At 43.4% G+C, this 11,199-nt stretch overlaps 1 long non-coding RNA gene across 1 annotated transcript; it reads right to left on the reverse strand.

The window, feature by feature from the left end:
• Positions 1–816: 816 nt before the first annotated feature.
• Positions 817–10,957, reverse strand: LOC109491235. The gene is made up of 3 exons (XR_002144582.2): positions 10,796–10,957; positions 7,660–7,753; positions 817–937 (listed from the first exon to the last, which is right to left on the reverse strand). It is a non-coding gene; the product is annotated as an uncharacterized LOC109491235 (long non-coding RNA).
• Positions 10,958–11,199: the final 242 nt, after the last annotated feature.

An 11,199-nucleotide genomic window follows, 5' to 3' on the forward strand; every position in this document is an offset into this window, starting at 1 on the left:
ACAGTGCCTGTTGTGCTGTGTCAAATGTATCAGTTGTGTTCTTATCTGTACCTGTCAGCTCTTGCTGTAACAATGCTGCTTAACAAATAACTCCAAGTTATTTGTCATCCCCTGCTACGTGTCAGCTTGAGTAGGGTGAAGCTCTGTAGTCCTGTGCTCTGAACCTCTGTTCCAAGCTGCTGGCGGACTGGGGACCTGCCCCCTGGGTCTTCTCATCCCGGGACAGTTAAAGCAGCAGCCCCCACCTACTGCACCCCGTTGCTCACGGCAGAGATCAGGAATGAGAGAGCTGTGAAAACACTCTGACTCCAACAGCCATTGCTTAAATAGGGTAAACATCACACCCTTTTACATTCCACTGGGCAGAGCAAATAATACAGCCAACCTCGACATCAAAGAGATGGGGAAATAAACTCCACCTTCAGGGTGACAGAAAGTGGTGGAACGGTGAATTCTTATGAACAAATAACCGTATCTACTGTGTTATCTCTCTGCATATTGTTTTCCTCCCACTGATCAGTAAGGTAAAAATAACATTAAATACATATTTGTCTTCTTATCTCTTTTTACCAACATAGAATGGGTATCCAGAGAAAGCTCATTTGATACTTGAATACATCATTGGTTTCATTCAGGAGTAAAAGAGTGAAAGCATGAGATGGTACTTTCTGAAAGAGCCAATTGTATCAATATTTAATTTTTCTAATTTATTTCTCTCTTATACACACACACACACACACACACACACACCCTTTCCTTGACTAGTGTTGTTTTGGAGATGAGGAAATCAAGACTTAAAGAAGTTGAGAGATTTGTCCGTGGTTGCCCAGCTAAGAAGCAGCAAAATGATGAATCAGACACAGAATGGTTTGACTGTGAACTGTGTGATTTTAGTCAATCCATAATGTGGACTTCATCTTCCTGTCCTTGGGAGTTCCTGGGGAAGGAAAGGAACACTGGGTTAAGCAGAGAAGGGGTCTTTTTTTTTTTTTATCTGTGTATTTATTTTAGGGAGAGAAACCGAGAGAGAGGGCAGAAGCCGAGGCAGGGGAAGAGGGAGAGAACCCACTAGGCGTGGAGCCCTACTCAGGGCTCAATTCCAGGACCCTGAGATCACGACCAGAGCTGAAACCAAGAGCTAGCTGGACACTCCCCTGGCTGAGCCCCCCAGGCATCCCAAGCAGAGAAAGCTTTTTAAGTGATGTGCTGAGATGTTATGTTAGAATCAAAGGTAGTGATGCTCAGGTATGTTTCTCCTTCTAGAAAATGTGAGTGTGGTGACAGCATGGGACAGTGTCCTCATAGAAATTAGCAGCAGGCACACTTTGATGTGAAGAAAATGTTGTCTAGAGGTGTTTGCATCACATTTTTACATTGTGACACACACAGGAAATGATTTTATTTGTATAACATGGTGCGAAAAAGAACAGAAAACATCACAGTAATCTGCAAAGGGGTGACTGGCCAGAAGTCTCCAGCTGCCACAGAACCCATCGGGCCACCCACATGTACTGAGATACTCTGCTAAGGACAAGCCTTCTGGAGATGGCCCTATACTCTGGTAGCACACATGCTCACTCTAGTCAGAATCAGAGGTGATCGGGGCTGAATAAATGACTCCTCTCACCCACAAGTGATATGATCTAATACTTCCCATGATATATTTCATAGTGGTTTATAGAGCACTCTTGTAGATATTGATAAATTCGTTATCCAAATCCAACTAAGATATCGATGTCACAAATTACAATACAGTAACGAGGTCCAGTGAGTCATCCAATATTGGAATCCAAAGCACCTTGAATGTCAGGTGTCCTGGTTCCCCACGGCAAGCAGGGCTTGACCTTCCTCATCTGTAGGTCACTTATCTGAGTCCACAACTCACCACAGCACAGCCAGGAAACTGAAGGGTTTCTCAGAAGCCAAGACCTTGAATCATGTGCGAGGTCCTAGTCCTGCCTTCTGGTCTCCATTCAGTACCAATAAATATGATAAGAATCACTTGGTTTTAAGTTTACTTAAAAGGATAGATGATGGACTGTCTCATCAAAGTATTATTACCCAGAGAATTGGCTGTGAACAGGCCAACCAGAAAGGGAAAGATGAAAAAAAAATGTTTAAAGAAATTAAGAAACATAAGAAAGATAAATCATGGCATTCTGGGGGCATTGGTGTAAGGACAAATGGGCCTACAGATTTCCAGGTCGTGATTGTTTACTTAAGTGGTAAGTGCTATATATAAAATGAAGGTTGGGGAATAATTAGATAGCTCTAAACTTTCACTAGAAAATTGTCCTACCATGTTTAAAATAAAGCAAAGAAACAAACAAAAAAAATTAAGACAATAGAAACAAATATGCCTTCAGAGGGAGAAAAGGAAGGACGGGACCTTTTTTTGGAAGGCTGAGATGTCCCACTGGTTATTTCCTCTAATCACCACTAAAAACCTTTCAGGTCTGTTTTATCTTGCTTTTATCAATGGAGTGAGGCGATTTAAGGACAACTCTCCTGCTTAAAGTCGCACTGTGAGTTTCAAACTCAGGGATGATGTATTCCAAAGCCCACTCTGTGAGCTGACCGGACCGTCTTTGAATGAGACTCTTCATTTCCTGCACAAGTAAGGTAAGTTGATGTCCTGGTAGTAAAGACATCGGCTCTGAAGGTAGGAATCTGTTAATGTTGTGCACACAGTCACCTGCAAAACCAACTGCATGTCCAGGGCTCTCCCTTTACTGCCCACGTGCCTGCAAGTCCCTTCCCCCAGGTGCATAAAGAGAAGGCATAGGCCGCAGTCTACACTCTGACCGCCTATCTGCATCTGTAGCAGGCAGACCCACAGCATTAACTAAACGTTGCTTTTTTGTATTTATGAAGAATAACAGCCACGTGCCACTAATGCAGTGCCATTTCATTTAATGACATCCAGCACTGAGTGATTTAATTATTCTTTTAGTCACTGAAACATTCATCATAGTTTTCCAGCGGCTCCAAGAGAGCCCGCTTGCCTCTTGAATCCATTAACGTAGGGACGGCGAGCTGTCCTCCCCTTGGAAATCCGTTCGGCTGTGGATCTGGGGAAAGAGGGCTGATACCTTTCAAAGAGTCATTTCTGTGTTTGTCATGGATTTTAAAAGCCTTGCTGTGTTGCTATGGTGAGTACCTACTATGTGCCGAGTTCTGCACCGGGCTCTTTTACCTAAATGTTCTCATTAATTAATCTTGAAAACCCAGAAGACGGGTATCATTATTCCCATTTTACAGGTGAGAAAACTAAGTGCCAGAGACTTCAAGTGGCTGCACCAAGGCTGCACATGCAGCTGGGATCTGAACATAGGTTTGTCTAAAGCTGCTATCAGGGACATAAAAGGTGTGGGTAATTGTAAGAAGCCTGATAACAGTTTCTAATGGAACAGTGTACACGAGGCATTTTACATTCATTATTTATATGAACCCTTCAAATAATGTAGCCAGCTAGACTTCCCCCTTGTCAGATAAAGAAACAGACCCAAGGAAGTTGAGTGATGTGCTAAGATTCACAAAGAAAAAGTACAGAACCAGGGCTCATTCTGGGGTCTAACCTCAAAGGAATTGTAAATTCACCATGCAGTGTATCAGTGTTAATAGAATCGGGATCAAATTCTTCACTGGTGATTATAGATATCAGTCAATGTGCAAAGATTACCCCCTCCCCATTTGGCAAAATGGCTTAAACCTTGGTTTATTGGGTTTTCATGACGTTGAAAACAAGATTGTTTATAACAGTGCCTAGCATATAGAGTGATGACACATAACTAAATTTCAATGGGTAAATGGTGGCATCTGAACACTAGGGCTGCCATGGGTCAGCCTGGCAAAGGGTCAGATGTACTCTTCAGATGGAAGTGAGCTCCTGCCGTGACTCTTTTCACCTGGACGCCTCTCTACTCCTACTAACGGCAATATTTCTCAAAGCTTAAAATAATCACATGCTACAGCATTGAAATTGCATTTTAGGAATTTATTCTAAGCAAAGAATCAGAGGTATGCCACACGCTACATGAGGGGGGTCAGTGCTAGGAAAGAACAAAATGGAACAAAACAAAACCTGGAAACATCCTATAGACTGTGATTGTTAACTGCAACTTTATTTATTTATTTATTTATTTATGTGCATTTATTCCACTGCATCCCATGAAGTCCTTGAGAATGATACATATGTGTACAGACACTTGCAAATGCGCAAGTATGCGCATAGGGACAAAGAACGAAAGAACAGCCTCAAGCAATTTTTTTTTTAAAAGATTTCATTCATTTATTCAACAGAGATAGAGACAGCCAGCGAGAGAGGGAACACAAGCAGAGGGAGTAGGAAAGGAAGAAGCAGGCTCACAGCGGAGGAGCCTGATGTGGGGCTCGATCCCACAACGCCGGGATCACGCCCTGAGCCAAAGGCAGACGCTTAACCGCTGTGCCACCCAGGTGCCCCTAGCCTCAAGCAATTTCACAGTGGTTTCGGGTTGGTTTAGGAGGAAGATCGTGTATGTGTTTTGCCATTGTGTGTGTGTGTGTGTGTGTGTGCTTGTGTGCATGTGCGTGTGTGTTTATCAAGGTACTTTCTGTTCGCCAAGTGTTCCTTATTGAGTGTGACATCTTCAGTAACTCTCAGATAAGGAATCATGCCTGAATACCCCGTGGCATAGTGCAGCCCTCTCTTCCCGAGAAGCGTTGCTATAATTCAAGCAAACATCCTGGAGCCCCTGTCCATCGTCACGGTCCTGGCAGACTGTGGAGTGTCCTTGGTAGGCTCTCTGTTAAATGTGGCTGGCTCTGAGTAAAACCATGATGGAAGCCTCCATAATAAAGTCCAAAGTGTTCTTGTCTTAAATCCCCACAAGCAGATGGAGGAAAAACCCTTACCATTTCTACTTGAGCTGTTAAGATGGCACAACAGTGGTTTGTGCAATAAAACAGGCTTTATCCAAGGGCACTCGGTGTAGATAACTTGCCTTCGTTTATTCAAACTCTTGGTCTTCGGTTTTCTGCCAGGTTTTTTTCCAGAACAGGGTTAATTAACTTTGTCTATAGGTAGGGGAGGCACCTTCAACAATTTTAAGAATTAGGGCTTCCTTTTTTTTTTTTTAAGTTTTTCTGTTTTTTCAAGATTATTTACTTGAGAGAGAAAGAGAGGGAATGCATGCACACAAGCAGGGGGAGTGGGAGAGGGAGAAGCAGACTCCCCACTGAGCGGGGAGCCCAAACGCGGGACTCAATTGCAGGACCCTGGGATCATGACCTGAGCTGGAGGCAGGCACTCAACCAACTGAGCCACCCATGCACTGCAGAATTAGGGCTTCTTTATAACATTAACAATGAAGCAAAAGTTTGCAAAGTCCGATAACAGTGTTCCTTATATTAAGACATACTTATGAATGAAAGATTTTGATGTGGCACTTCAGTAACTTTTTAAAATGATTCATTATATTTTAATTCCAGTCGAATCTGGGTATGTGCATATATGCAAACACATACACACACACGAACGTGTAATGCACTCCCAGGCATTCAAGTGAATAAAAAAACCAACTAGTGAACACTTACTCGATGCACCTGTAAGTTCTGCTCAGTAAATTCTGCAACCACCCCTTCCATGGACGGGACACTGGTTTGAGAGGTTAGTAACTCGCCCTGGCCATGCCAAGAACTTAACGTTGGCTCTTGAGTGTGTATCTCACATGCTGGAGGGTAAATGGTTCTAGTTTCTCAAAGTCCATTGAATGTCGCTGAGAACTAGGCACTGAACTCTCTTAGGTGGGAAATTCCTATAAATAGGGTCAATCCAAATATCTCTAGGAGAAAACTCGGGTACAGACTATGAGAGTGGCCACTTGAAGGAAATGGAGCCTTAAAGCCAGACCTCTCGTGGCTCTATGAGCTCTGGAGCTATCTGTATGACGCCGGAATGTCCAAACCACCCCTTCGTTTCGTAACATCATCGTCCAGCCGCCGAGACCCGCTTGCCCTTGGGCTGCTGGACTTCCACGGCCCCCGAGCCGATGGCCGGCTTCCCCTTCCACTCCCTGGGTCCGTGACTGTGGGCAAGGATCTCCCTTTCTGTCTCTCCCTCTGTGTCTCTCCGAGTTCAGCTTCCTCAACAGCAAATGAGTCAAGCAAGAGGTCTGGATGGTGAACGCCGAGCTCTTGTACCCAAGGGTCCTGAGACCTAAAAGCAATGAGGTTTTATTCCCCCAGGCGTCACACACAGGCGCAGACTCTCAGATGCCTCCGAGGTAAGACTATTTGCAAAAAGCTTCAACAGCCTTACCTTCTTATAGGCTAAGCTTTTTTTAGTTTGGGGTGTTTTGGTTTTTTTGTTTTTGTTTTTTCTTTTTTGGGGGGGTGGAGTGTTCCGTTTTGCTTTTTCCCAGATTCAACGAATGCTGGAAGAATTAGAGCCTCATGCTTTTCACGGCCTCGGTTGGCAGGAGGCCTCTCCCTGGGCTGCTCCACTCTGTGTCTCACCCGCGAGTCGACTCTTTGTGTCTGGACATCCCAGGAGACGCGAGGGAGAAAGGGCCCCAGGTATGGGTGAGCCAAGCTACAGGGGCCCAGTTGCCCGGTCCTGGGGGGCCACCCCTTGCTGCAGGTTCTCAGGGGCGAAGCTGTGCCGATCAGGGCCTTCCTTTAAGCTCTGTCCCCGCCTCTTCCTCAGTTAACACCCCAGCACACACAATACCAACGAAGGTGATTATCTCTGCTAGCATAATTCCTCCCTAACATCTGCTTTCGCCCATAACACTCCACTAATTTTTCCCTCATTTCATTACACATAATTTTCTTTCAACACAATCTACATGTATTAAGTGGTAATGACTTTCCAGTTAAGAGCAAATCGACACCAAGGGACCCCGGTCCCCCCCACAGTTGCCTGCAGAGCCTGACTCTGGCTATTAGAGATAAATTCCTTACCTCCGGAAGCTGCAGTAAGGTAATCAATCAATTAAGCGGTTAGGACCTACGTTATCAAACTTCCACAGTGAGGGGGGCAGGGGGCCATGCTGATGTACTTGCTGTGAATTTTTAGGAATTCAAAAAAAAAGTGAATAAATAAGATTGAGAGCTATTATACAACCAGGCTATAATTTGCCACTCAACGTCAGGGGCTGGTTTTGTCAGACTTAATGCTACGGAGTGCATGGGGGAGAGCCTTAGGCCTTGGACGCATACTCTCTGGGCAGGAATCCGGCCTCTGCTGCTGTTTATTAGTGTGTCCTGGGGCACTCGGGTCGGGGGCTGGGAGTCTGAGATTTGTGTCCTTTGAAAAGGAAGAAAAGACACCTGGAATTATAACTCTGACTGCCTAGGCTTGCGGTGGGGATTAACAAAGATTGTACATTTGGAAGCACCTGGCCCATAACAGACACTCAGGAAACCTTCATTATCTTACTTGTCCTCCTGGGCTGTGGACGGAGGACATGTAAGGTGAGCAGAGATCACAGAAATGCTACCATCAAACCCCAGAGTACTATTCCCCCCCCTCCCCACCACCATCATCATCATTGGGTTTCTCAGGTTTCTTAAGAAAACACCAAAATGTACAGAAGCCTGAAATGACATTGAGAATATCTCCAGTGCTCACTCATGGGCTTCACATGTTGTTCCCCCTGCTCAAACCTCACTCACCTCGTCAGTAAAAATGGGCGTGTTAATGTTTCCTCTGCCACCGGAAGGGTCCCCGTGAGACTCAGAAGAAACGTATATTAAACTGCTTTGAAAACTGTAAATCACAAACAAGGTAGGATTTTAAAAAAATAATACAATTTAGCCCACCAGTATTTTTTTTTTAAAAACTCAATCCATCCTATAAATATCGCATGTGTCTGAAAAGTATATTAAATGTTGCCCACACAGTTCAAAAGACAAATTAGCTGCAAAAGCAGAGGGGAAAAAAAAAAAGAAAAAAAGAAAGAAAGAAAACATTAGGTAGATGTGGAACTATAAAAATAAAATATTTGTGAAATAAATAAAATAAATGGACAAAATATTTTTATCCTATGTGTCAACCAATAATATACAAATATGCTTATATGACACATAATATTAAATTCTCACAAATCGGTAAAAAGGAGAAAGGAAAAATAAGATAAAACAGGAGTTACAATAATAAGGTGTAGAATGCTTACTACTTGGACAACTTGTCCTAAAAGCATTATGTATTTTGATTTATTTCATAGGACAATAAAACACCCAAGTAAAAATAAACAAATGAAGAAGCAAACATTAAAATAACATATAAAAATATTACATCTCCTGATTGTCAAAGAAATGTAAGGTAACATCAGGGAGATACGACTTTTCATGTATCAAATTAATAAGGCTTAAAAAATCTACTTCTCTGGTGCTGATGCATCAGGAAAAGGGATGCTTCCTATGATGTTGGTGGAATGTAGATTGGCACAAACGAACACCACTTTTCAAGGAGGCAAATCTCACTATGTTTCAAAAGCTTAACATAACCCCACCCAATGACCCACCAATTATATTGCCCTGGGATTTATCCCTAAAAAATGAAGGATATTAGTAAATATGTAACTACAAAGATGTTCATCGCATTGTTGTTTATAATAGTAAAATATCAGAAGCAACGAGTCCAGTGCTGGGGAATGTGGTCATTCACTGAATAGCATTTATTCAACAATTACTTAGTGCCAGGCCTTAGTTCAAGTTTTGAGGCCGTAGCCGTGAATACGGTGGACCCGGTCCCATTCCCATGGAGGGGTCTCCAATTATAATGCAAGAAGATCTAAAGTGAACGAGTTATGTTTTAGGCACAAGATGGACTATGTGAATTCATTTACTCAAGTTGTTTTTCTGGGGTCCGCTGTGTTCCAGGTAGTCTTCTGTACAAGACGACAGACCCCTGTGCCCACAGAGCTTGCATTCTAACTGGGAAGATCAGAAATATAAAACTTAACGTTATGTCACAGAAGTGTATTTAACGATGTGGGGGGAAATGTTATAAGAAGTGAACATGGTTATATGACGGGGCACACAAGGTCAAGCCATTTGCATAAATAAGCAAAAATATTCACACGCTTGCATTTCTAGAATATTAAAAGGATATACACCAATTTCCAGGCAGTAACATCTCCATTTTTTTTTTTTTCTGAATGTTGTCACTTTTAAAATGAAAAAAGAAGAAAATTGAAAGCCCAGACTACGGATACCCATGGCAGTTTCATGTTCAGCTGCTGATTCCATTAAAAATAAAAAAATAAAAAATAAAAAACAGTCACTTTCTACACTGTGGCAGGCTCAAGATTTGATTTCTTAACGACCAGGAACCGTAAAATAAAATGGGTGCTGGGTCGTTCTCCACATTTTGTTTCTCATAACAAAGACGAGTTCAGTCCTAAGCTCTGGAAGGAGAGGACCTCAGAAATTATGTCCAGCAGCAGTCGAGGAAATTGAAGTCCCCATGGGCTGGGAGACGTGCTCAAAGGTCGAGCAGGGCCTGAGCCCTGTTTGACTCATCCTGACATCACTTTACAGTGTCACCGTCTCAAGATGACAGAGAACAGAGAGAAGAGAAACACTACAGCTGAAAATTATTAGCCATTCCATGAAAGAGTCTACTGTTAAACAAAACCAGAACAAAGGTGAATAAACTCTTGCTACATCCCCTTAGCATAGATGGAGCTCCTGGGTCCTGCACACTGACAGAGGGAGCCTCAGAGCCTGCGGGCCGGGGCAGCCGTGTCCATGATTGACATAGTTGAGTTCTAGACCAAAATTCTTCAAGCCCAATATGGACCAAGATGGTGTTGTACAAATGAGTCGGTTGAGTCACCTGGAAAGCAGCAAGTTAGAGAGTATCCCCCTCATTGTCAATGACATTAGGGTAATTATTTAGGATAATTACTAATTATTAGGATATAACTCAGGGCATTTTGTGGTTTACAGAGCCCATCCACGTGCATCTGTCCTATGATCTTCCTGTGGGTCGTGCCCTAGCAAAGCTGTGGCCAGTTTCTGGGCAAGCGCATCAAGGCTCTGATGACCCAAATAGCAAACCTACCGTCACATTTCAGAGACAGAGCAGAGCCCGAGCAAACCACGGTCACTGAGCCACGGCTCTTTCTTGTGGGGAAGAATGGGGAAAGGCTTCTTAGCCTAGGTGTTAAACTCAAAAATCTTGTCAGAAATTTGGAGACGTGGTACAAAATCAAATCAAGAATTTATGGCGCTGCCTTTTTCTTTCTTTCTTTTTCTTTCTTCTTTCTTCCTTTCTTTCTCTCTCTCTCTTTTTTTTTTTTTTGCTTTTTGCTTTTTAATGAACCCTAAGAAACCCATTGTATCTATTCGAAAAATCCAGCTGTCTGTTTTGTCTGTCTTCTAAAACTTTCACCTTGATTAATTTTTGTACCAAAAAAGTCCTTACTCAGCCACATTCTCATGCCAAACAGGATTGTCATTTTTTTAAGAAGTACATTTGAACAAGACGCTATGGGAGCTCCACAGAACTGCAGTCTATGAGAAACAAATCATGTGTTTATTTGGCCATTTGTTTTAAGACAAAAGTGAAAAAAACACCGGGCTGAACAGATCAGTAGAGGCTTCAGGCTATTTCCAAGGACACCATAAGACCGGGCAGGATGAAACGTGAATAGAAAACACGCCAGATGCACACGGCGCAGCCACAACTTTCCGTGGCACGCTGATTCGGTTATCTCTACTTTTTTCTCTGACCCTAACCCCCCCCGCCCCAACCAACACTCTATGGAGCTGGAAAATAGAGTCATATGCAAAGTGTAATCACCTTTTGCACCACGCCAGTCCTGACGCTTCTACCCACGGGGCTCACCGCGCCTGGCTTCTCCTCCTGGACCGTCCTCTGGGCTGAGATCTGTATCGCAAACGTGTCAGAGAAGAATGCTGTCTGGGTGGCTCGGACTATGATCGTATTTTCTCCCATTCTGTCCTTCCATTTAACCACTAGCGTTCTTGCCCAAACCCCTCCCCTCCCCATTGCAAGATGTCTGGCACCCAACGTCTGGCATGAAATCTTACGGATCTACATTTTCCGCAGGGCTGTGACAACAGGTTTCAACTTGACTCGCCATCCCTGGGAACACAAAGTTTCAATTTGTTTGTTTCCGAGGACAAGGAGAGTTGTAGCTCTTGGTGCGGGAAGGAGGCGCCTTTACATTTGATTAGATTTTT

This window comes from Ailuropoda melanoleuca, chromosome 14 (assembly GCF_002007445.2).
Source record: "Ailuropoda melanoleuca isolate Jingjing chromosome 14, ASM200744v2, whole genome shotgun sequence".
In the NCBI taxonomy this organism is placed as follows: domain Eukaryota; kingdom Metazoa; phylum Chordata; class Mammalia; order Carnivora; family Ursidae; genus Ailuropoda; species Ailuropoda melanoleuca.